Source organism: Balaenoptera acutorostrata, chromosome 11, assembly GCF_949987535.1.
Source record: "Balaenoptera acutorostrata chromosome 11, mBalAcu1.1, whole genome shotgun sequence".
NCBI classification, from domain to species: domain Eukaryota; kingdom Metazoa; phylum Chordata; class Mammalia; order Artiodactyla; family Balaenopteridae; genus Balaenoptera; species Balaenoptera acutorostrata.
This window is the reverse complement of record NC_080074.1, coordinates 62,065,040-62,087,814: the sequence shown is the minus strand read 5'-3', so window position 1 is coordinate 62,087,814 and position 22,775 is coordinate 62,065,040. Positions and strand designations below refer to the sequence as shown.

Genomic DNA, 22,775 nt, shown 5'->3' with positions numbered 1-22,775 from the left:
CTCTCCTGGCCCTGACATTATATAATTTTTCCCTTATTATTCTGTTTCTTTCTTAATGTTTGTTTCTACCATTAGTCTGTGAATGCCTAAGATCGGTGTTGCATCTCTTATTCTGTGTATCTTCCTGAAACATCTAAGACAGGGTCCATCCGAAGATAAAGGGGGGATAGAATGAAAATACCTTACAAGTGCTGGCCACTGTACAAAGACATCCACAGGTAGACCCAATCTCCCAAGAATCAAAAACTCAGAATCTAAGATAGATATCCTGATATACCCATAAAGGACACACAAATAATGGAATAAGACATTAAACCAATAGGTGACTAAAGAGAGCTGGAATAAATGCATTTTAGACATTAGAGGAAAGGAAAGCTATTTATGGAAAGAAAACATGGTTGTTCCATAAGCAGCTGAATGTCTTAAGGGAAAGCTCTGAGAAGACTCCTTGGAAGAGAGGAGCACTGATATCAAGCGAGGAAAGATGATATTCTCTGCTGATGGGGTGGTTGCAGAGAGCAGGTATCCCTGGTTTATGGGGCAACCTACTTGGCTGAAAATTCAAGGGGAATAGAAGAACGCTGATCTGGGAAGTGTGATGGGATGAACCTGGTGCTGAGAGTCAATGAGGGAGAAGAAGAGCTTTATCTGGAGCATCTGGAAAAGTAGGTCAACACACATTTCACTGGGGAGGTTGAAATCCCAGGGTGCTTGGACAAGACACGCGCATATGTGGATGGCCTTGGAGACAGACAGATTCCGTAGTGGGTGGCCCAAACCTTTTGCTTTCTCTTGCATCGGGTGTGATGAGCTTGAGCCCTAGCTTAAGTGTGTTCCTCTGGGCACTGTCACTCAGAGAAGAGAAGAGTGATGAGGGAGACGCTTATCTTTATAGCTTTTCTTATTTGACTTATATTCTGTTTGTGTGTGTGTGTAGTCTGTATGCACCTGTGTGTACGAATGTATGTTTATATGAGTAAGTGTGCACTTGCCCATGTTTGTGGAAACATGGCCATGTTTTATGTGTATATATCAGTTTGCAAAGTGTTTATATGCCTATCTATGGCTGTGTCTGTTGTAAAAGGATTTTACAGTACAATTTTATAAGTGTGTAAAATGGTATATACACTACATGTGTATTTGGAGAGTGGTCTGTTTTATATATGAGACATATATTCACATATATATTTTATATATGAACATTTATATGTATTTGTATGTCTGTATCTTAGGCTGTATCTTTTTGAGTTACTTATTTTTACATTTCTTTGTCTTTGGGGGTGGGTTTGTTTTAGTAATTCACTAAGTATTTATTGAGAGCCTGCTATGTACAAGGTACATGTCTATGTATATATATGGGGTGTGTCTCCTTTTGTGGGTATGTATGGAAAGTGCACATGCACTTAGGTATATGTCACGAGTTTGAAATGTCTATGTGTATCCTAATTTTCTCATCTATCTAATTTTTAAATCTTGCATTGCAGATTCTTGTTAAGCTCCCCCAAATCTTTTTGGAAAAAGCAGGAGATAACTAACTCGATGTAGCATAAGCGTTTCACATAGGTATGCCCACATGGAGTGACATTATGCCTTGTTCATCATCCATCTGAGATCTCCTCCTGGGCCTTTGTGCCATCTCACACTAGGCACTTCTTGCTCCTATAAAGCTTGGGAAATTACCTAAAACACTCATCTACCACTATGAATAACTAGGCTGTTTTCCCTTCCTGGTCTGTCGAACCAGGAAAAAAAGATAGCAGTTAGTCAACAACAGCTATTAAGCTCTAGCTATTTGAGAAGATTTTTTTCTTTTCCTTGTCCTTCTCCCTGGCCTCATTTTTTCTATCCTTCAACCAGTTCTCCTAATCCCTTGAAAGAGAGGCACAAGATTTTCTTTTCCTCCCGAGAAACCAGAGCAAAAGAGATTTTGCTCCAAGGGAATCTGCTCCCATATTATGGGGTTTGTCGATAATGTTCCTTCATTAAGATAGAATCTCCGTAGAATGAAAGAAGCCTCGGCTCTTCATGAAGAGAGTTGTTTTCTCTTGGGGGTGGGTGGGTAGGTGGGGGTATTAAATAAACCTGTTTTTTAAAGAAGTACCTCTGCAGCAAGGAAATATGTTATTATTGTAATTGATGCTAATTATACTTATTACTATAATAACCATTTCGTTGTAACAAATGATGTAATCCTCTTTATTTCTGTTGCTGCCAGGGGCGAGTGGTGTGTCTACAGCAAGAGGGGATTGGTGAGGAGGTGCAAGCAATCCAGTGACAGCGAAGCAGCTTGGGCTGGTGAATGGCTTTGCTGCTCAGGGGCTGGGGGAGGCAGGCAGAAGATAGCTAGATTGTTTTACTCCCCAACTTCTCTTTGGAACTTCCCATTTTAGGCCCTTTCTTATAAGTATTTAATTATTCAGTCAGACTTTCATTTATTCACTCAACAAACATTCATGTAGTACCTGCTATGTTTCTTATGTTAGAGTCGAACCTAGTGGTATAAAGTAAATAAGACAGGATCTTTACTGCTGAGAAGCTCAGAGTCCAGTGGTCCAGACTGGCAGGCAAAGATGTTCTCAATGCACTAGGATAAGTGAGCTATAGGGAAGCGTATTTAAAGTGCTATGTGTATGGAAGCTCAAAAAGCTGAGGTTTCTGGAGGAATGCTAGGAGTTTGCGGCACAGAGAGGGGGAGATGGTCATTCCAGGGACAGGGAACTATTAAAAGTATAAACTCATGATGAAGCCTGTTTGTTTTGTAGTATTAATATCAATAATAATAGTGGTTAATATTACTTCATATCAGGCACACGCATTTGCATGTTTTGATTCATTTACTCTTTACAACAAGGCTATGAGGTAGGACTGTTGTGAAGATGAAGTGAACCAATAGATGGCAAGTGCTTAGAATAGTACTTAATATGGAGTCATATTAGCTATTTTTATTCTTGTCTCATTATTGCTATTCCTATTTAACAGATGCAAAAACTGAGGCTTGGGTAGAGTAACTTGCCCAATTTCACATATATAGTGAGCAATAAAGCATGGGTTTGAAACCCAGTCCTGAATAGAGTCCCAGTCTTCAACCACTCTTGTAATTAAGGTGTAGGGTACACACTAGAGAGATGATAATTTGTAATGAAACTGCCAAATAGTTTGGGGCTAAAGTGTGAGTAGTCTTATGTACCATTAGGGGTTTCCAAACAGAGGAGTAACAAGATCAGAGCTGTGTTTTATTTATTTATTTATTTATTTAATTTATTTATTTTTGGCTGCGTTGGGTCTTCGTTGCTGTGCACGGGCTTTCTCTAGTTGCGGCGAGCGGGGGCTACTCTTCATTGCGGTGCACGGGTTTCTCATTGCGGTGGCTTCTCTTGTTGCAGAGCATGGGCTCTAGGTGCGCGGGCTTCAGTAGTTGTGGCTCACGGGCTCTAGAGTGCAGGCTCAGTAGTTGTGGCTCACGGGTTTAGTTGTTCCATGGCATGTGGGATCTTCCCAGACCAGGGCTCGAACCCGTGTCCCCTGCATTGGCAGACAGATTCTTAACCACTGTGCCACCAGGGAAGTCCCCAGATCTGTGTTTTAGAAAGACAATTCCAGAACCATTTTTGAGAGCAATCCTAGCTGCTGGTCCCTACCAAGAGGCCCAGTTTCTCCAAACAAAACCAAGAAACACAACCAAGGCTCCAAAGATCTCTTTAAGAACATCCCGACTCCTGCTACCACACCTATGAAACTCACCTTTGCTCCTGCCTGGCAAATATCTGCTTCTGGGGGCACTTACTCTAAGGAGGAAGTCCTTAAGAGTGTTGATCAAGGGCTTCCTTGGTGACGCAGTGGTTAAGAATCTGCCTGCCAATGCAGGGGACACGGGTTCAAGCCCTGCTCTGGGAAGATCTCACACACCGCGGAGCAACTAAGCCAGTGCGCCACAACTACTGAGCCTGCATTCTAGAGCCCGCGAGCCACAACTACTGAGTCCACGTGCCACAACTACTGAAGCCCGCGTGCCTAGAGCCCGTGCTCCGCAACAAGAGAAGCCACTGCAATGAAGAGTAGCCTCTGTTCGCTGCAACTAGAGAAAGCCAGCGTGCAGCAACAAAGACCCAACACAGCCAAAAATAAATAAGTAAATAAAATAAATTTTTAAAAAAGAGTGTTGATCAAAATCATAGCAATTTTAATAACCTAAATGGGAAAAGAACTTGAAAAAGAATAGATACATGTATATGTATAACTGAATCACTTTGCTGTACACCTGAAACTAACACAACATTGTTTTTTAAAAAATATTTATTTATTATTCATTTATTATTATTATTATTTTTTATTTAGGCTGTGCCGGGTCCTAATTGTGGCACGAGAGATTTTCGTTGCAGCATGTGGACTCTTGGTTGTGACATGCAGGCTTCTTAGCTGCGGCATGCAGGCTTCTTAGCTGCGGCGTGCAGACTTCTTAGTTGTGGCATGCATGTGGGATCTAGTTCCCCGACCAGGGATCAAACCCAGGCCCCCTGCATTGGGAGCTCGGAGTCTTACCCACTGGACAATCAGGGAAGTCCCTAACGCAACATTGTTAATCAACTATACTCCCATATAAAATAAAAATTAAGAAAAAAAACAGTCTTTAAAAGAAAAAAGAAAGACAATTCCAGAAAACTGGGACAACGTGGACAACTGGCCTCTGAGAAGGCTAGTCCTTAGTCTCAGTGTGTTCTGCTCAGCAGCTGATACAGCCAACGAGAGCTGCACTACTGCTTTAGTTGACTGCGGGACATGGAAGAAAAAAGAGTGGGGGAAACTCTCAGGTTAATAAGATCTGGGGAGAGAGCCAAACCAAATTTCCAAGCCCTCATAATTGGGTTGTCTAAATGGGCCGCAGTATATAATATCTTTAGGCCTTCACTTCCATCAGTGTTAGTAGAAATTTCGAATTTCCCTAATTTGGGGGCTGGGGCCTTGTCTGTCTTGTTCACCACTATCTCTAGTACCCAGCAGAGGGCCTGGCAATAATATATACTGATAAATCCATCATGTGGATGATTTTTCACTCTTCTGGAGCTCTGGGTACCTCAAGCTTGGCCTAACGCTCCCACAATTGAATTTTTTTATTATTAATCAAAAAAGTTATTCCTCCTATTATCAGTGCCCTCTCTTCACCCCATCACACACACAGACATGTATTCCTCCACCTTCTCCTAACCTGTCCCCGTAAGTTCAGCCAGTTCCCCTTAGTGGAGTTTGAGGAGTACATCAAAGAGGATAATAATGATGGCTAACATTGATCGCATGCTTACCGGGTGCGAGGCAGAGCCCTAAGCACTTTACACGTGTTGACTAAGGTCTCACAACAACTATGAGGAGATACTGTTATTATCCCAACTTTATAGATGAGGAAACTGAGCTATGAGGAAGTCAAATAACTTGCCCAAGATCGCACAGCTATTAAGTAGCGTAACCTCATCCAATACACCAGTACCTCGAAAACCTTAATTAGCCTACAGACCACCTGGGGCCTTGTTAAAATGCTCATTCTGATTCAGTGAATCTAATGATGGGGTCCAACATTCTGCAACATTCTTTAATAAGCTCCCAAGTGATGCTGATGCTGTTGGTTCATGGACCACAGGGCGAGGAGTAAGGCTCTACACTTTGTTCACTGCGTCTCCATGTCAACCATTTTCAGACTCACATTGTCACGAGCTGTCAGAGTTGTTTCCTGAACAGACAGGACATTTGTTTAAAACAGTTCTGTGAACCATACGAGTCAGCTTCATCCTGGAAGAAAAAGGAGAGTTGGCACTTGGCTGATTGTATTGACACGTCTTGGTGATTGATGCTTGTGCCAAGAACTGAGCCTAAGTGACGAGAGGGTGGCTTTAGACTTCCTGGGTGCAGACCCTGCTTACTGTAGGCTCTGGGCATGTCTACTGACCGATGGCCACTGGTGGAGTCATCTCCATCCCTATTCCATTGCGGCTACTAGTTGAATTAGACCGAGGGTTTACGGTGAACGTGACCCAGACTCAAGGCTTCTGCTGTAGTCTGTTGACTAGCTGTGTCTCTAGAAGTACCCAAGCCCAGATGTCTAGAATTCTTCCTTGTTAGCCCCTTCCAAATGCAGAATTTAATAAGAGAAAGCAAGAAGGTATGGGAGAAAAGAGTAGATCAATAAATGTATTAACAAGTATTTATTGAGGCCCTGATATTAAAAAGCGGTGATTTTGCCCTAACCCCCCAGGCCTCAGATTAGCTGCAGGAATAGTGTTGTCAACTCTCATTCAATATCTTTTCCTAATCAAGGCCACCTTCTCCTTTATTTCCCAGCAAGGTGTACTTATGAGACACACTTCCTAAGACAATTCTGAAAGCAGAGACACATTTTTGGAAGATTAAAAAAAAATGTTGCATTAAGAAGTCCAAAAGACATTATTTAATTTTTCTGTTGACTTGGTGAGAGCCATGTTACAGCTCTTCTGCCTTAGCCCAGGTAACTGGGAGTTGACTATAGCCATTTAGGTGGGAAGCTGGACCCCTAAGTTCTCCTATAACTTTTTTTTTTTAATTAATTTATTTATTTTTGGCTGTGTTGGGTCTTCATTTCTGTGCGAGGGCTTTCTCTAGTTGCGGCAAGCGTGGGCCACTCTTCATCGCGGTGCGCGGGCCTCTCACTGTCGCGGCCTCTCTTGTTGCGGAGCACAGGCTCCAGACGCACAGGCTCAGTAGTTGTGGCTCACGGGCCTAGTTGCTCTGCGGCATGTGGGATCTTCCCAGACCAGGGCTCGAACCCGTGTCCCCTGCATTGGCAGGCAGATTCTCAACCACTGCGCCACCAGGGAAGCCCTCTCCTATAACTTTAAGATTCTCTGATTTCATTCCAATCAGCCTTGGGGGCCTCTGATGCTCCAGTGAAACAGTTAAGACCCCCACAGGCAATATTAACTCCAGGTAGGTTTTCTCTTGGAAAAACCTTAGGCCACTCAGCTCTTGGAGAGTTGGAACTCCCAGAGGGGGAAGCAGAGATCATAGTGTTGAGGGATTTCTCCCATTCTTTCCATTCCTTCCTGTCCCCATGGCTCTCCTTACAGTCCAGAAGAGCACCAGCCATCTAACTGATTGTTCAGGTTTCAGACCCTTCTTCAACTTTTCCTATTTAAATAAAAATTTAAAACTAGGTTACTAGTTCTTTAAACAAACATTTTAAAGTGCCTATTATCAATAACACATTGGGCTGGTTGCTATGGACTATAAAAAATGAATGAGAGGGAATTCCCTGGTGGCACAGTGGTTAAGAATCCGCCTGCCAATGCAGGGGACATGGGTTCGAGCCCTGGTCCGGGAAGATCCTGCCTGCCGCGAAGCAACTAAGCCTGTGAGCCACAGCTACTGGGTCTGCGCTCTACAGCCCGTGAGCCACAACTACTGAGCCCGTGTGCCACAACTACTGAAGCCCGTGCACCTAGAGCCCATGCTCTGCAACAAGAGAAGCCACCGCAATGAGAAGCCCGCGCACTGCAACAAAGAGCGGCCCCCGCTCGCGACAGCTAGAGAAAGCATGGGTGCGGCAACGAAGACCCAACGCAGCCAAAAATAAATAAATAAATAAATAAATCCCCTCGTGCCTTTAAAAAAAAAGTGAATGAGAGATAATCATTATTTTCACAAATAGCCTAGTAGAGTTATAAGTTGTGAACCTGAGTACGTACCATGAGGGAGGTACAGATGAAGTCCAATGGGGGTCCAAAAAACAGAGAGCAAATAAAATGATGTGTACAAGAGGAATTTTTAAAGCTGTGAATACTGCATACATATAAGTTATTAACTTCCAAAAACAAGAAAAAGAGAATAAGTTTGGAGGCCTGGTCCTAGATCAGGGGTTGGCAGACTGTGACCCTAAACCTGTTTCTGTACAACCCTCAAGCTAAGAATTTTTTTTTTAACATTTTTAAAGGGTTGTATTTTTAAAAAAACACCCAAGAAGAATGTACAATACAGAGTGAAGTAAGTCAGAAAGAGAAAAACAAATATCGTATATTAACGCATGTATGTGGAACCTAGAAAAATGGTACAGATGAACCGGGTTGCAGGGCAGAAGTTGAGACACAGATGTAGAGAACAAACGTATGGACACCAAGGGGGGGAAAACTGCGGTGGGGTGGGGATGGTGGTGTGCTGAATTGGGCAATTGGGATTGACATGTATACAGTGATGTGTATAAAATTGATGACTGATTAAAAAAAAAAAAAGAATGTACAATAGAGACCATATGCAGCTTGCAAAACCTGAAATGTCTGCTGTTTGGTCCTTTACAGAAAAAGTCTGCCAACCTCCTGATCTAGACCGAATTTTACCATAACTGTATGACGATGGACAAGCCTATCCTGTAAGTAATTGGGAGTTATTCATTAAGTGAAAAAGATGGCTAGATTTGGTGGCAGTAGGAGGATGAATAGAATGGGGGTAGTAAGTAGAAATTCTAGGAGGCAATTTAAAATCCAAATCTAGCATCTAGAAAACCAGTGGGACGTGTAGATTTGGGAGTCATCAGTGCACATTCAGTGACTGAAAATAGAATGGATGAAATCACCCAACGAAAAGACCAAGGATGGAAATTTGGGAACATCTACATTAAGCGGAGGATGGAAGGACACGGAAAGAGTGAAGGAGACCGGGAAAAAGTGATCCAAGAGGTAGGAGGAGATAAGAGGTCAATAGTATCACAGAAAAAGGAGGTTGTCAACAGCGTTAGTGCCAAAGAGAGGTAAAATGGGATGGAGAATGAAAAGAAGCCATTGGCTATGTTACAGGTGACCCTGTGAGGACAGTTTCAGGAGGGTGGTAAAGTGGGGGTAGGAAGCAGTGGAGTGCCTTTCAGGATGTTGGTGGTAGAGGGAAGGATGGAGACCAGCTAGGCTGAGGGGGAACAGAGTCAACAGAAGCAGATAACATCCATTTTGTCTACCATGCCACGGGTATATGAGGGTCAAATTAAACGTATGTGACAGTGCTTTGAAAACTATAAAGTAATATACAAATAAAAGGTGTTGAGTTATTATAAATTAATTAACTTCCAGTTCTAAATTCGGTGAAACTATTTTTGTCCTTTCCTCAAAGTTTACAATTTAGAACCAACAATGTTCTATTCCCTATGAAGTATAAACTTTTCATTCTTCAAGACCTTTCTAGCAGCTGTGACCATCATCTTCCTAGTTTTTGACTTCCCAGTATGGCACTGTCTGTACCATCTAAGCAAACCTATTTCTCCTCCTCCCTGCAAGCCTTATTTCCCTTCATTTGAGAGCTCTCACCCAGGCCATTTGCTTTGCGTTAAGGTTTAAGAGTTGCTTGCTTTAAGGGTTGACAGATTTAGCAAATGAAAATGCAGGATGCCAATTAAATTTGAATTTCAGATAAACAACGAACAATTTTTAGTGTGTGTCCCATGAAATATTTGGGCACAGGCATCCTGCATTTTATTTGGCAACCCTACCGCCCCTGTTCTCTTAGTTTATCCGTATGGGTCTCTTCATTTAGAACTCAACTCAAAGCTCATCTCTACTCCTTGGCATGATGATTTAATAAAAAGAACATAGCCTTTTTTTTTTTTTTTAAATCACAGCTATTTCTTCTTTTTTTATAATTTATTTATTTTATTTATTTATTTTTGGCTGCGTTGGGTCTTCATTGCTGCACACGGGCTTTCTCTAGTTGCGGTAAGCGGGGGCTACTCTTTGTTGCGGTGCGTGGGCTTCTTACTGCAGGGGCTTCTCTTGTTGTGGAGCACAGGCTCTAGGCACTCGGGTTTCAGTAGTTGTGGCACACGGGCTCAGTAGTACTGGCTCGCGGGCTCTAGAGCGCAGGCTCAGTAGTTGTGACTCACGGGCTTAGTTGCTCCGCGACATGTGGGATCTTCCCGGACCAGGGCTCGAACCCATGTCCCCTGCATTGGCAGGCGGATTCTTAACCACTGTTCCACCAGGGAAGCCTGAACATAGCCTTTTGTAGACAATCACACTTGGATTCAAGTCCTGGCCCTCCACTTACCTGTGGTGTGACCTTGATTAAATCTCTTCATTTCTTTGAATCTATACATTACTTTTCAAGGCTCTTATTAGAATTAAAGTAAACAATGTTTAGTTTGTTTGCTTAGGACTTACGTATTTATTTAAACCTCTCCTATCCAAAAGATAATGTCTCTGCTTTGCCTGCCCTCTCTGCTAAGATATTCAACTTGTACTTCCTTCAGTTGTATTGCTGTTTAGGTTTTCAGTCTGGGTCAGAGTCCTGGGGGGGGCGGTCTTGTCTTTCTCATCAACCAGGGGAGTATCTAGCTGAATCATTCCTTATAGTACCTAAGGCAGGGGTCTACCCACAGGGAGCCTCAGAGTAGGGATAGATTGATGGGTTCCCATGTGCCTTTTTTCTCTGGACTACTTGGAAGAACCTCAAGGTCAAGTCCCTAGGGAGCTCAAGGTCAAATCCTCAGGGTGCTCAAGAGTAAGTCTTCCAGCCTAGGTCTTCTTGCCACTGCTATGCTAGCTCTGCACAGGTTTTCTGAGGGGGTTGATGATAAAGAAGGATGTGGTAAGCCCTTTGGGGTGAGAGGTGAAGAATGGGGGCGGGTAGCCAGAGTAATTGTTATTACTAGTGTTCTTCTCTGTGACTCAGATTAATTGTAAATACTGAGATTCGGAAGAGAGAATTACAGTGATGGGAAACAGGTAGAAAGGTAAAGGCCTCCAGTGGATATTCTTTTTAACCCCCAGTTCGCAGCCAGAGGATGTAACTTCCTTTGCTCAGTTGGGCTCCTCTGTCTGCCCCCAGTAGCCCTACAGGGTAGGTGGGAGGTAGAATCTTATGCCCCAGCTTCCTCTCGCCTGAAGCTTCCTCTCGGTGCTCCCTACTGTAATTCCTATCTGCTTCCTCTCGCCCTAGCTGCCGGGGATATGGATAAGCAGCCAGGTTATCTAGATCTCCCAGCTCTGAGTTTTATCTCCAGCCCAGGGGGAGGGGGGGAACCCTACACCTGACCAAACTCAGTAATAGAAAGTGGTTCCCCCTCCCCGCTTCTCTTCTCTGGTCCCCTGGAGCTTATTTCACTGGAAGGGAACGCAGGTTGATGTATTTTTAAATGGCTTTGATTTTATCACCTTGCTTAATGATTTGGCACATTATTTATTAGATGGGGAGCTTCCCAGAGGGGCCTGGCCCATTAACGTATAAATAATGTGGCAAATAGTTCAATAGAGCCGTAAAAAAAGTGATTTAGAAATAAATTGACCTCTGTTTGTTACATGTAAACGAAGGCCCAGGGTCATAATGTATTTCGTGTCCTGAAGCTGGGATGGTGGGGTTGAGGTGGGAAGGGATGAGTAGGAGGCTAGTGCAGACACTGGGGAGATTTTTTTGATCACAGCTCTTTTTTTCTCTGCCACGGTTGAGGGTGTGGCAGACGTCATGTGGGCTGCATCTGGTATGTGTGTAGCGGGGTGAGTAGATACCCATGGTCTGGGGCAACAATACAATTGGTTAGGATGGGGGAGGGGTGATTTGAAGTGGAGGCTTCTTTCTGGACACAAATCCCTGTTTGTGATTTCATCATTATTGAGAAGTTGACATTTAACCCACATAGGTGGAAAGAGAACTTGATAGTTTGGGAAGCAGGAGCTGTCTTGGTTCCTTCAGGTGAGCGAGGTGAGCACCTTGGATGGGGATGATATCTGGTTCTTCTCTCCCTAGTACGGTGTGTAGCACATAGTAGGCAGTCAACTAACTGTTTATTAACACAAATCCACATATCTACCATGATTAAAGGGGGGAAAGAATGGTACAGATAATTTCTGAACTAGTGGTGGATAAATAATGGGTATAATAGTTAACATTCACTGAGAGCTTAGTATTCACTAGACATTTTATTAATCACTTTACATATGTAACCTAATTAAATCTTTTTTATGTTTAAATTGTAAAATATGACACATATTCATTAAAGTGTATAAAGGATATACGTGCATTTTAATGAATAATGTGGCACCTAGAAACACCCATGTAACCGCCACTCCTAAAAAGAAAGAGCTTTGCCAGCACCCCAGAAGCTCCCTGGGCGTCCCTTTCTGATCACAATTGCTTCCCTTTCCCAAAGGTAACTATCCTGTATTTTGTGATAATAATTTTCTGGCTTTTCATAATAGTCTTAGTATCAATGTATGTGTCCTTAAACAGTATAGTTTTGCCTTTTTTTTTTTAAGATTTTTTGATGTGGACCATTTTTAAAGTCTTCATTGAATTTGTTACAATATTGCTTCTGTTTTATGTTTTGATTTTTTGGCCCCAAGGCATGTGGGATCTTAGCTACCCGACCAGGGATCAAACCTGCACCCCCTACATTGGAAGGCGAAGTCTTAACCACTGGACCGCCAAGGAAGTCCCAGTTTTGCCCTTTTCTGAATTTTATGTTGATACACTCAAATTGTGAGTATTCTTCTGTCTTACATTTTTTACTCAGCATTTTATCTGTGAGATTCATTCATGTTGCTGCTTGTAGCTGTAGTTTACTAATTGTCATTGCTATACATATTTCACTGTGTGTGAATATACAGTATTTTATCCATTCTACTGTTGGTGGACATCACATCCTTTCTAGTTTTTTTAAAAAATTAATTATTAATTAATTAATTTTGGCTGCGCCGCGTCTTAGTTGCGGCACATGGGATCTTTTAGTTGCGGCATGCGGGATCTTTAGTTGTGGCATGTGGGATCTAGCTCCCCGACCAGGGATCAAACCCAGCCCCCCTGCATTGGGAGCGTGGAGTCTTACCCACTGGACCACCAGGGAAGTTCCTCCAGTTTTTATCAATTGAAAACAATGTTGCTTTGAACATACTTAAACATGTATCCTAGTGCGATTGTGCCCGCATTTTGTAGGGTCTGTACCTGGCAGTAGAATTTCTGGGTTATAGGGTGTGTGAACATTCAAGTTTGCTCAGTAATACCAAATTGTTTCCCAAAGTATCTGTACCAATTTTCACTCTAGAGTATCTGAGAGTTCCTGTTGTTCTACCATCCTTGCCAGCTCTCGGTAGTTTCAGAATTTTCCAGTTTAATCCTTACAATATCATATGAAGTTGGAATTTTTATTATTGCCATTTTACAGATGATTAAACTGAGGCTTAGTGTGTTTAAGCAACTTGCTCAGAGTTGTATAACTGGCAAATGGCAGACCAGTATTTGAACTTAAGCCTGACCCCATACCCGAGCTTGAAATCTCAATATTTGCACTCTATCTTGATAATGAATACTTTGAGATTTTGGATAAATTCTATAACAAAGCTCTTCTGCACATTTAACTTTTTAAACCAATTAAAAATTTTTGTTATATATAACAATATATAAAATGGACCATCCTTTATGCTTGCTACCAACTTGTGCAGTGGAGAAGGTGGCTGGTTTCATATGTGGGGTGGGGGAAGACATTAAGGTTAAATATTTAACCTTAAATATTAAAGATCTGTTAGAGAGCAGCTAACATGGAGCTGGCTGTAGGATGTCCAGAAGAAGCTTCCAGAAGTGATCCAGACCACACCCCTCTATAGGCTAGCGAAAGATCTGAAAACACCTCCAGGGCAAAGGACTCCACCCAGGAGCCCGAAAGTCCTTTTTTTCATGCTACTTTAATTTCTGCTACTGTTTTAACTCATCCCCTCTAGTTCATCCTTCCAAAGACAACCCTTAATATATGATCAAAGGCCCCCTTTCTGGTTTCAGGGTATCTTGCTGGCTGGGCAGAGTTTCCAACAGAGTCAGGGCTTTAGAATGTCTTTCATCCCAAGAGCTCAAAGCCTCCCACGGACATTAGCCCATTAATCACCAAGCTGCTCTGTGAAGTTGAGAACTAGTCAGTGGGAGCCTCCCCCGCTTCCCAGGTAGAGAAACTGAGTCCACGACTTGTCCAGAACTGCCCAGGGAGTCAGGGTGGAGCCAGGAAAGGAACCTAAGGGTCCAGGGAGACCATCTCCTCGACTGCCAGTGATTCAGGGCTCCAGTTTATTGCACATTCAGCACAAAAAAGAACTCACTAGAGAATGGTGAAAGATGAGGCTAGTATTTCAGAATATTGGACTCCTTTTTGGATTGCTGACAAAGACAGCCTTGCCCAAGGAGATGTGCATACTTCAATACTGGGGCCGGAGTAATTCTTTTTTTTTTTTTAATTGGAGTATAGTTGATTTGCGATATTATATTAGTTTCAGGTGTACAGCATAATGATTCAAAATTTTCATAGATTATACTCCATTTAAGTTATTACCAATCCTAAATATGCTACCAGAAAACTACTAGAGCTAATCAATGAATTTGGTAAAGTAGCAGGATACAAAATTAATGCACAGAAATCTGTTGCATTCCTATACACTAATGATGAAAAATCTGAAAGAGAAATTAAGGAAACACTTCCATTTACCATTGCAACAAAAAGAATAAAATACCTAGGAATAAACCTACCTAAGGAGACAAGAGACCTGTATGCAGAAAACTAAGACACTGATGAAAGAAATTAAAGATGATACAAACAGATGAAGAGATATACCACATTCTTGGATTGGAAGAATCAACATTGTGAAAATGAATATACTACCCAAGCAATCTACAGATTCAATGCAATCCCTATCAAATTACCAATGGCATTTTTCACAGAACTAGAACAAAAAAATTTCACAATTTGTATGGAAGCACAAAAGACCCTGAATAGCCAAAGCAATCTTGAGAAAGAAAAACGGAGCTGGAGGAATCAGGCTCCCTGACTTCAGACTATACTACAAAGCTACAGTGATCAAGACAGTATGGTACTGGCACAAAAACAGAAATATAGATCAATGGAACAGGATAGAAAGCCCAGAGATAAACCCACGCACCTATGATCACCTTATTTTTGATAAAGGAGGCAAAAATATACAATGGAGAAAAGACAGCCCCTTCAATAAGTGGTGCTGGGAAAACTGGACAGCTACATGTAAAAGAATGAAATTAGAACACTCCCTAACACCATACACACAAAAAAATTCAAAATGGATTAAAGACCTAAATGTAAGGCTAGACACTATAAAACTCTTAGAGGAAAACATAGGCAGAACACTCTATGACATAAATCACAGCAAGATCCTTTTTGACCCACCTCCTAGAGAAATGGAACTAAAAACAAAAATAAACAAATGGGACCTAATGAAACTTAAAAGCTTTTGCACAGCAAAGGAAACCATAAACAAGACGAAAAGGCAACCCTCAGAATGGGAGAAAATATTTACAAATGAAGCAACTGACAAAGGATTAATCTCCAAAATATAGAAGCAGCTCATGCAGCTCAATATCAAAAAAACAAACAACCCAATCCAAAAATGGGCAGAAGACCTAAATAGACATTTCTCCAAAGAAGATATACAGATTGCCAACCAACACATGAAAGGATGCTCAACATCACTAATCATTAGAGAAATGCAAATCAAAAGTACAATGAGGTATCACCTCACACCAGTCAGAATGACCATCATCAAAAAATCTAGAAACAATAAATGCTGGAGAGGGTGTGGAGAAAAGGGAACCCTCTTGCACTGTTGGTGGGAATGTAAATTGATACAGCCACTATGGAGAACAGTATGGAGGTCCCTTAAAAAACTAAAAATAGAGCTACCATATGACCCAGCAATCCCACTACTGGGCATATACCCTGAGAAAACCATAATTCAAAAAGAGTCACGTACCACAATGTTCATTGCAGCTCTATTTACAATAGCCAGGACATGGAAGCAACCTAAGTGTCCATCGACAGATGAATGGTTAAAGAAGATGTGGCACATTTATACAATGGAATATTACTCAGCTATAAAAAGAAATTAAATTGAGTTATTTATAGTGAGGTGGATGGACCTAGAGTCTGTCATACAGAGTGAAGTAAGTCAGAAAGAGAAAAACAAATAGTGTATGCTAACACATATATATGGAATCTAAAAAAAAAAAAAAAAAGGTTATGAAGAACCTAGGGGCAGGACGGGAATAAAGACGCAGACCTACTAGAGAATGGACTTGAGGACACGGAGAGGGAGAAGGGTAAGCTGGGACAAAGTGAGAGAGTGGCATGGACATATATACACTACCAAATGTAAAATCAGTAGCTAGTGGGAAGCAGCTGCACAGCACAGGGAGATCAACTCGGTGCTTTGTGACCACCTAGAGGGGTGGGATAGGGAGGGTGGGAGGGAGGGAGATGCAAGAGGGAAGAGATATGGGGATATATGTATATGTATAGCTGATTCACTTTGTTATAAAGCAGAAACTAACACACCATTGTAAAGCAATTATACTCCAATAAAGATGTTTAAAAAAAAACAGCCCAAAAATAAAGTTATTACCAAATAATGGCTATATTTCCCTGTGCTGTACAATATTTCCTTGTTGCTTATCTATTTTATGCATAATTTGTACCTCTTAATTCCATACCCCTATCTTGCCCCTCCCCACTTCCCTCTTCCCACTGGTAACCACTAGTTTGTTTTCTGTATCTGTGAGTCTGTTTCTGTTTTGTTATATACATTTGTTTGTTTTATTTTTTATATTCCACATGTAACTGATATCACACAGTATTTTTCTTTCTCTGTCTGACTTATTTTACTAAACATAATACTCTCTAGGTCCATCCATGTTGTGGCAAATGGCAGAATTTCATTCTTTTTTATGGCTGAGTAATATTCCATTGTATATATGTGCCACATCTTCTTTATCCATTCATCTGTTGATGGATACTTGGGTTGCTTCCATATCTTGGCTATTGTAAATAATGTTGCTGTGAACATTAGGGTGTGTGTATCTTTTCGAATTAGAGCTTTTCTGTTCTTCAGATATATACCCAGGAGTGGAATTTCTGGATCACATGGTGGTTCTATTTTCAATTTTATGAGGAACCTCCATACTGTTTTCCACAGTGGTTGCACCAATTTGCATTTCTACCAACAGTATACAGGGTTCCCTTTTCTCCACATCCTTGCCAACATATGTTATTTGTAGACTTTTTGATGATAGCCATTCCAGCAGGTGTGAGGTGACATCTCATTGTGGTTTTAATTTGCATTTCTCTAATGATTAGTGATTTTGAGCATCTTTTCATGTGCCTGTTACCCATCCATATGTCTTCTATGGAAAAATGTCTATTCAGGTCTTCTGCCCATTTTTCGATCAGGTTTTTTTTGATTTTTGATATTGGGTTGTATTGTATGAGCTGTTTATATATTTTGGATATTAACTCCGTATTGGTCATATTATTTGCAAAAAAATTTTCCCGTTCAGTAGGTTGTCTTTTCATTTTGTTGATGGTTTCCTTTACTGGGCAAAACTTTTGAGTTTAATTATGTCCCATTTGTTTATTTTTGCTTTTATTTCTTTTGCCGTAGGAGACAGATCAAAAAAATATTGCTATGATTTATGTCAAAGAACATTCTGCCTATGTTCTCACCTAGGAGTTTTATGGTTTCCGGTATTACATTTAGGTCTTTAATCCATTTTGAGTTTATTTTTGTATATGATGTGAGGAAATGTTCTAATCTCATTCTTTTACATGTAGTTGTCTAGTTTTCCCAGCATCACTTATTGAAGAGACTGTCTTTTCTCCACTGTCTATTCTTGCTTCCTTTGTTGTAGATTTATTGACCATAAACGTGTGGGTTTATTTCTGGTCTCTCTATTCTCTTCCATTGATCTATGTGTCTATTTTTGAGCCAAAATCATGCTGTTTTGATTACTATAGCTTTGTAGTATATTCTAAAGTCAGAGAGCATGATACCTCCAGCTTTGTTCTTTCCCCTCCAGATTGCTTTGGCATTTTGGGGCCTTTTGTGGTTCCATATAAATTTTAGGATTATTTGTTCTAGTTGTGTGAAAAATGTCATGGGTGTTTTGATAAGGATTGTATTAAACCTGTAGATTTCTTTGGGTAGTATGATAATTCTTCCAATACAAGAACATGGGATATCTTTCCATTTCTTTGTATCAGCTTCAATTTTCTTCATCACCATTTAAAAATTTTCAGAGTATAGGTCTTTCACCTCCTCGGTTAAGTTTATTCCTAGGTATTTTATTCATTTTGATGTAATTTTAAAAGGGATTCTTTTCTTGCTTTCTCTTTCTGATTGTTCATTATTAGTGTATAGAAAAGCAACAGATTTCTGTATATTGATCTTGTATCCTGCAGCTTTACCATATTCACTTATTAGTTCTAATAGTTTTTTGGTGGAGACTTTAGGGTTATCTATATACAGTATCATGCCATCTGCAAATAGTGACAGCTTTACTTCTTTAGGGTCATTTATTTTTGCAACTTCAGTTGTGCTTCGTACATAGAAGGCCCTTAATAACTGTTTGCTGAGTGACGGTGTGAACAAATAAATGACAGGATGCCTGAATTTGTTTTACTGATCTGGGCATCCTCCTCACTCCCAATTTTTCCTTCTAACATGAACATCTTTCGGAAGGGGCACGGGCATGAGGAATTGAACTTTTAGTCGAACTTCTCTGGATGAGATGTGTGCCTGAGTGGAGCAGTGAGGAAAGGTGCCTTAGGTTGAAGGCTGGGAATGGAAGAGGGGAGGGGAGAGGAGTTCCTGAGACTCAGTCTTACTTTTCCCAAGAAGATCTATAAAGGAAACTAAATTTTAAGCTAATTTCAGGTATTCTGTGAGTTCCTGCCCCTCACCTGCCAGAGTATTCCTCTGGGACAGGCACCTTGGCCAGTTACAGCCTTCATCCATTCCGCTGCAAACAGCAGAGCTCTGGGCCACATGACCAGATATGAATGTGAATTTTATTTGCTCCAGGTACCCATCATTTTAGTGACATTATCAATGGGTTACTGTTTAGGGGAAGCAGAGAACATATGTCACTTTAAAATGCTCTAAGTATGCTCAGAGATCACAAAATCAAAGAATCCTTTAGGGCTGGAGGAAATTCTTGAGGTCATGGCTTACACATCCCTCTGTTGCAGTGGAAGTTGCCTAACTCAGTGAACTGGAGGAGAATTATCTTGTTTAGAATGTTTGTTTTTGCGACTCCTTATGTATATCTCTACATATGACTCCATGTATATATGCAAATAGGTTTAACAGTAATATGTAAGAATCTCTCCATGTGTCAGGGTGGGGAGGTCCACATTTGCGTAGGCTGCTTTGCTTCCTTTGCTGGCGTCTTTTCCTTTAGACTACGTGTAGCTCTTCTCTGTCTTCAGACCCTCCTTCCCCTCACTCATCACATGATGCTCGTTGGAAGCTCCTGAGGAATCTTGAGGTTGGGGTTGGGGATATTCACCCTCAACTCTTCTCCTGGCCTGTCTTTATTTCAGCCACCCATCTGATCCCATTGCCATCTCTAGGCGGGCTCCCTGCTGCCTGCATTTATCTCCCTGTTTTATGATGTCATTTAATTAGCTCACACACGGTGGTTTTATGGGACAAACATGGCCTTGTTTGCCTTATAACTGAATTTCACAGCTCTGTGGGGACAGGTCAGGAGATCTCAGCCCCGCGGTGTTTGGAGTTCAGGAATGCTGGATATTTAGGAACCTAGGAATTTTGGTAATGATCTGAATTGGAGATCCATCTTCCACAAACTAAAAAAGTGTCCCTTCTCTCTTCTCTAGTTGCCCATCCCACAGCATATGCATAACCCTGTTGCAGAAGTGTGAGCTGTGCCACCATTAGGGTCTGTCCTGAATCTCTGTTGCTCGTGTGACGGTCATACTACTTTTGATCCATAAATAGAGTGGCCACTTATAGGATAGTTAGAAGCCTCCTAAACGTCCATTCTAGAGGAATGAGATACTGATAGTAGGGTTGACACTAAAATAGGGCTTGTCAGCTTGAGGTCCCCAAGTGAGAAAAATTGAGAGGATCTTATTCCTTTGACAGAGGAAATTGTGGGCCTAGTGGAACAGTTGGGGTGTTGAACCAAACAGGGTTCATCCAGATGCTAACTAGGGAGTTGGGGGTTACTGTTTATGCAAGTTTGTAAGAATACAATGTGTGTGTGTGTGTGTGTGTGTGTGTTATTTTGTTAGTTGATTTGGTCATGAAGGTCTGGGAATATTTAAAGATAAACTATCCAGAATCATTGTGGAAAGATACATTCCATCTGCATTTCCTACACCTCTAATGAAGGAGACCCTGCCCTCTGCTGCCATGTGTGACAACCTTTTGTACAGGCAGATTTCTTTTTCCTCTTGTCCACAAAGTCACCAGAATACTTACACATGCACACATTAGAAATGTTCATAAGCCATCTCTTGATAAATACACTATTCTTTTCTCAGCTTTAGACAACATGTTTCCTGGCTTGGTGTCGGTGAGGAACCAAGTATGTGTATATGGAATCTGCACGGAGGCAAGAAATGGGCCAGAGGAGCCATGAGAAATCTGCTTCTTTCACTCTCTGCCTGCTCTCTTCACCCCCTCTGCCCTGCAGGGATGAACTTTTCAACCCCAGGCCCGCGCTCCTGCCCTCCATCTGTTCTTCTCTCCCTCCTTAGTCTGGCTCCCATCTCTCATGTCCCCCTCCCTGGACCCTCCCCCCTCCCTACATACAGCTCCTCCTTCTGAAACCCATCAGTCCGCTTTCTGCAAAACCACTGGCAGAAAGATGTGTATGAAAAATAGCCTGGAAATGGGTAAGCAGTGCTTCTAGGAAAAGGGGAGCCGAAGCAAATGTCAGTCTGGGGTGGGAGGAATATTAGGAGAGAGTAGCAACTGCGGGGGAGCACCCCGAATTGTAGCTATAAGTAAGAAGAAGTAACATAATCCTAATCTCAGACACAGAGACTTATTTGAATATACGAATATGTTTTAAATTTAAAATTGGGTGCTCTAAATATCACTCCCTTTCTGGAATAGTCTGGATGTAGTTCTGCTTGGAAGCCAAAAGTTAGACCAAATGATTCCCAGACTCACAGAGGAAGGACTCAATCTTTCTGGGGCCTCTGTTTTGTCAGGCTGTCTTCAGAAAATTTAACCTAAACCCCTCCTGCTGCTGCTTCCAACACCTTATGAGACTGGTGATGCCCACAGTTCATCTTGAATGTCCCCTCCTCCCTGGGAGCTTGTGATAGCACATCTCACCTAAAAAACCATTAGGCTCTGAAAGTGTTGGGACTGGCCCCGGCACGCCTTTGCCCTTCTGTGCTGTCCTATCTCTGGATGACTTCAGAGAAGGTGAGGGTGGTGTTCAATGGATGCTCCAACCTTCCCCTCCTCTTTCCTCTGAATTGCCAATATATTTTCTCTGACAGTTTGCACAGATAGTTAAGATACCGTGTAATTACTGTTGCATTTGAAAGCCAAACATGACTTATATCTGACAAGCTCAGTCACCTTTGGGATGACTTGGGGTGTGTATGTGTGTTTGTGTATGTATGTGTGTTTGTGTATCTGTGTGTGTGCGCGTGTGTATACGTATGTTGGTTATGTTTTTTTGTGGGAGCAGAGTGGGTATTAGACCCTATGCCTTTCTCTCACTCAGTTACTTTCCTTTATTGAATCAAGAAACTGGAGTGTACAGAGCAGGAGAGGGAGGCTCGCAGTGTGATGGGAACGATGTGATACCCGGGATAATGACAAACATGCAGACATAATGAGATAAGGGCAGAGGTCTAGGTAGTGATGGAGGATGGAGAGACACCACTAGATGCAAAATGGGTGACTTATCCACAGAGGACTTCCTTCAGGAGAGGTTGTGGGAGAGTGTTTGGAAGAGGCGGATTAGGACCAGAGAGAAGGAAAGGATGATATCTTTTTTTTTTTTTTTAAGCATCTTTATTGGAGTATAATTGCTTTACAATGTTATGTTAGTTTCTGCTGTATAACAAAGTGAATCAGCTATACATATACATATATCCCCATATCTCTTCCCTCTTGTGTCTCCCTCCCACCCTCCCTATCCTACCCCTCTAGGTGGTCACAAAGCACCGAGCTGATCTCCCTGTGCTATGCAGCTGCTTCCCACCAGCTATCTATTTTACATTTGATAGTATATATATGTCCATGCCACTCTCTCACTTCATCCCAGCTTACCCTTCCCCCTCCCCAGGTCCTCAAGTCCATTCTCTACATCTGCGTCTTTATTCCTGAAGGATGGTATCTTTGATGAGAGAAAAGAATGACCTTTAAGGTAGAAGGGGAGACATTTGCAGGGAAGGAAGCAGTTTTGCCTAGCTGAAAGGCAGTGTCTGAGTGAAGAAGTCATAGTCGCGGGGCTGGGGGCAGGGAGAGGGCTGTTCCAATGGGCAGAGGGATCGAAGTGCTGGTGGTGTTTCATCAAACGGCTGCTGGGAGGCATTAGGTAGTCCTTTGAAATACTAGGTCCAGGATGGGAAGATTTTTCCCTGCAGTGAGGAATTGGGCTTGGAAAGAATAAAGGGTTAGGGCAATGGGGAGATGAAGGCAGCTACTAGGAGTAGGGGAGAAAGACTGGGGAAGTCACTAGCAGGGCTTCTGAATTTGTGACAGGGGGAAGGGTGACCAGTTCTTTCCCGCCTCCCTTCTTATTCCAGTAGGAAAGTTTAAGTTTGGACAAGAGAAAGGATTATATAATTTCCCAAAGCAAAATACACCATTGAGTTCACGATCTCCATGCCCTAAAATAGGTCTGGCATGTGAGGAGGGCAGCTGCTTGTATGGCAGGAAGGTGCGCGGGGAGAGGGCTCATCTTCAGCCCTGGCGGTAGAATGGGAGTGGGAGTTGTTGGAGTTCTTA

General features: G+C 41.9%; 1 long non-coding RNA gene across 2 annotated transcripts in view; it reads left to right on the top strand.

Moving 5' to 3' along the window:
* The window catches only part of LOC130709214 (uncharacterized), a 152,957-nt gene extending 140,486 nt beyond the window's left edge, over window positions 1-12,471 (top strand). For both annotated transcript variants that reach the window (XR_009009711.1, XR_009009710.1), the window contains exons 2-3: window positions 8,313-8,383; window positions 12,336-12,471. This is a non-coding gene — a long non-coding RNA (uncharacterized LOC130709214). The remainder of the gene's footprint in view (window positions 1-8,312; window positions 8,384-12,335) is intronic.
* Window positions 12,472-22,775: the final 10,304 nt, after the last annotated feature.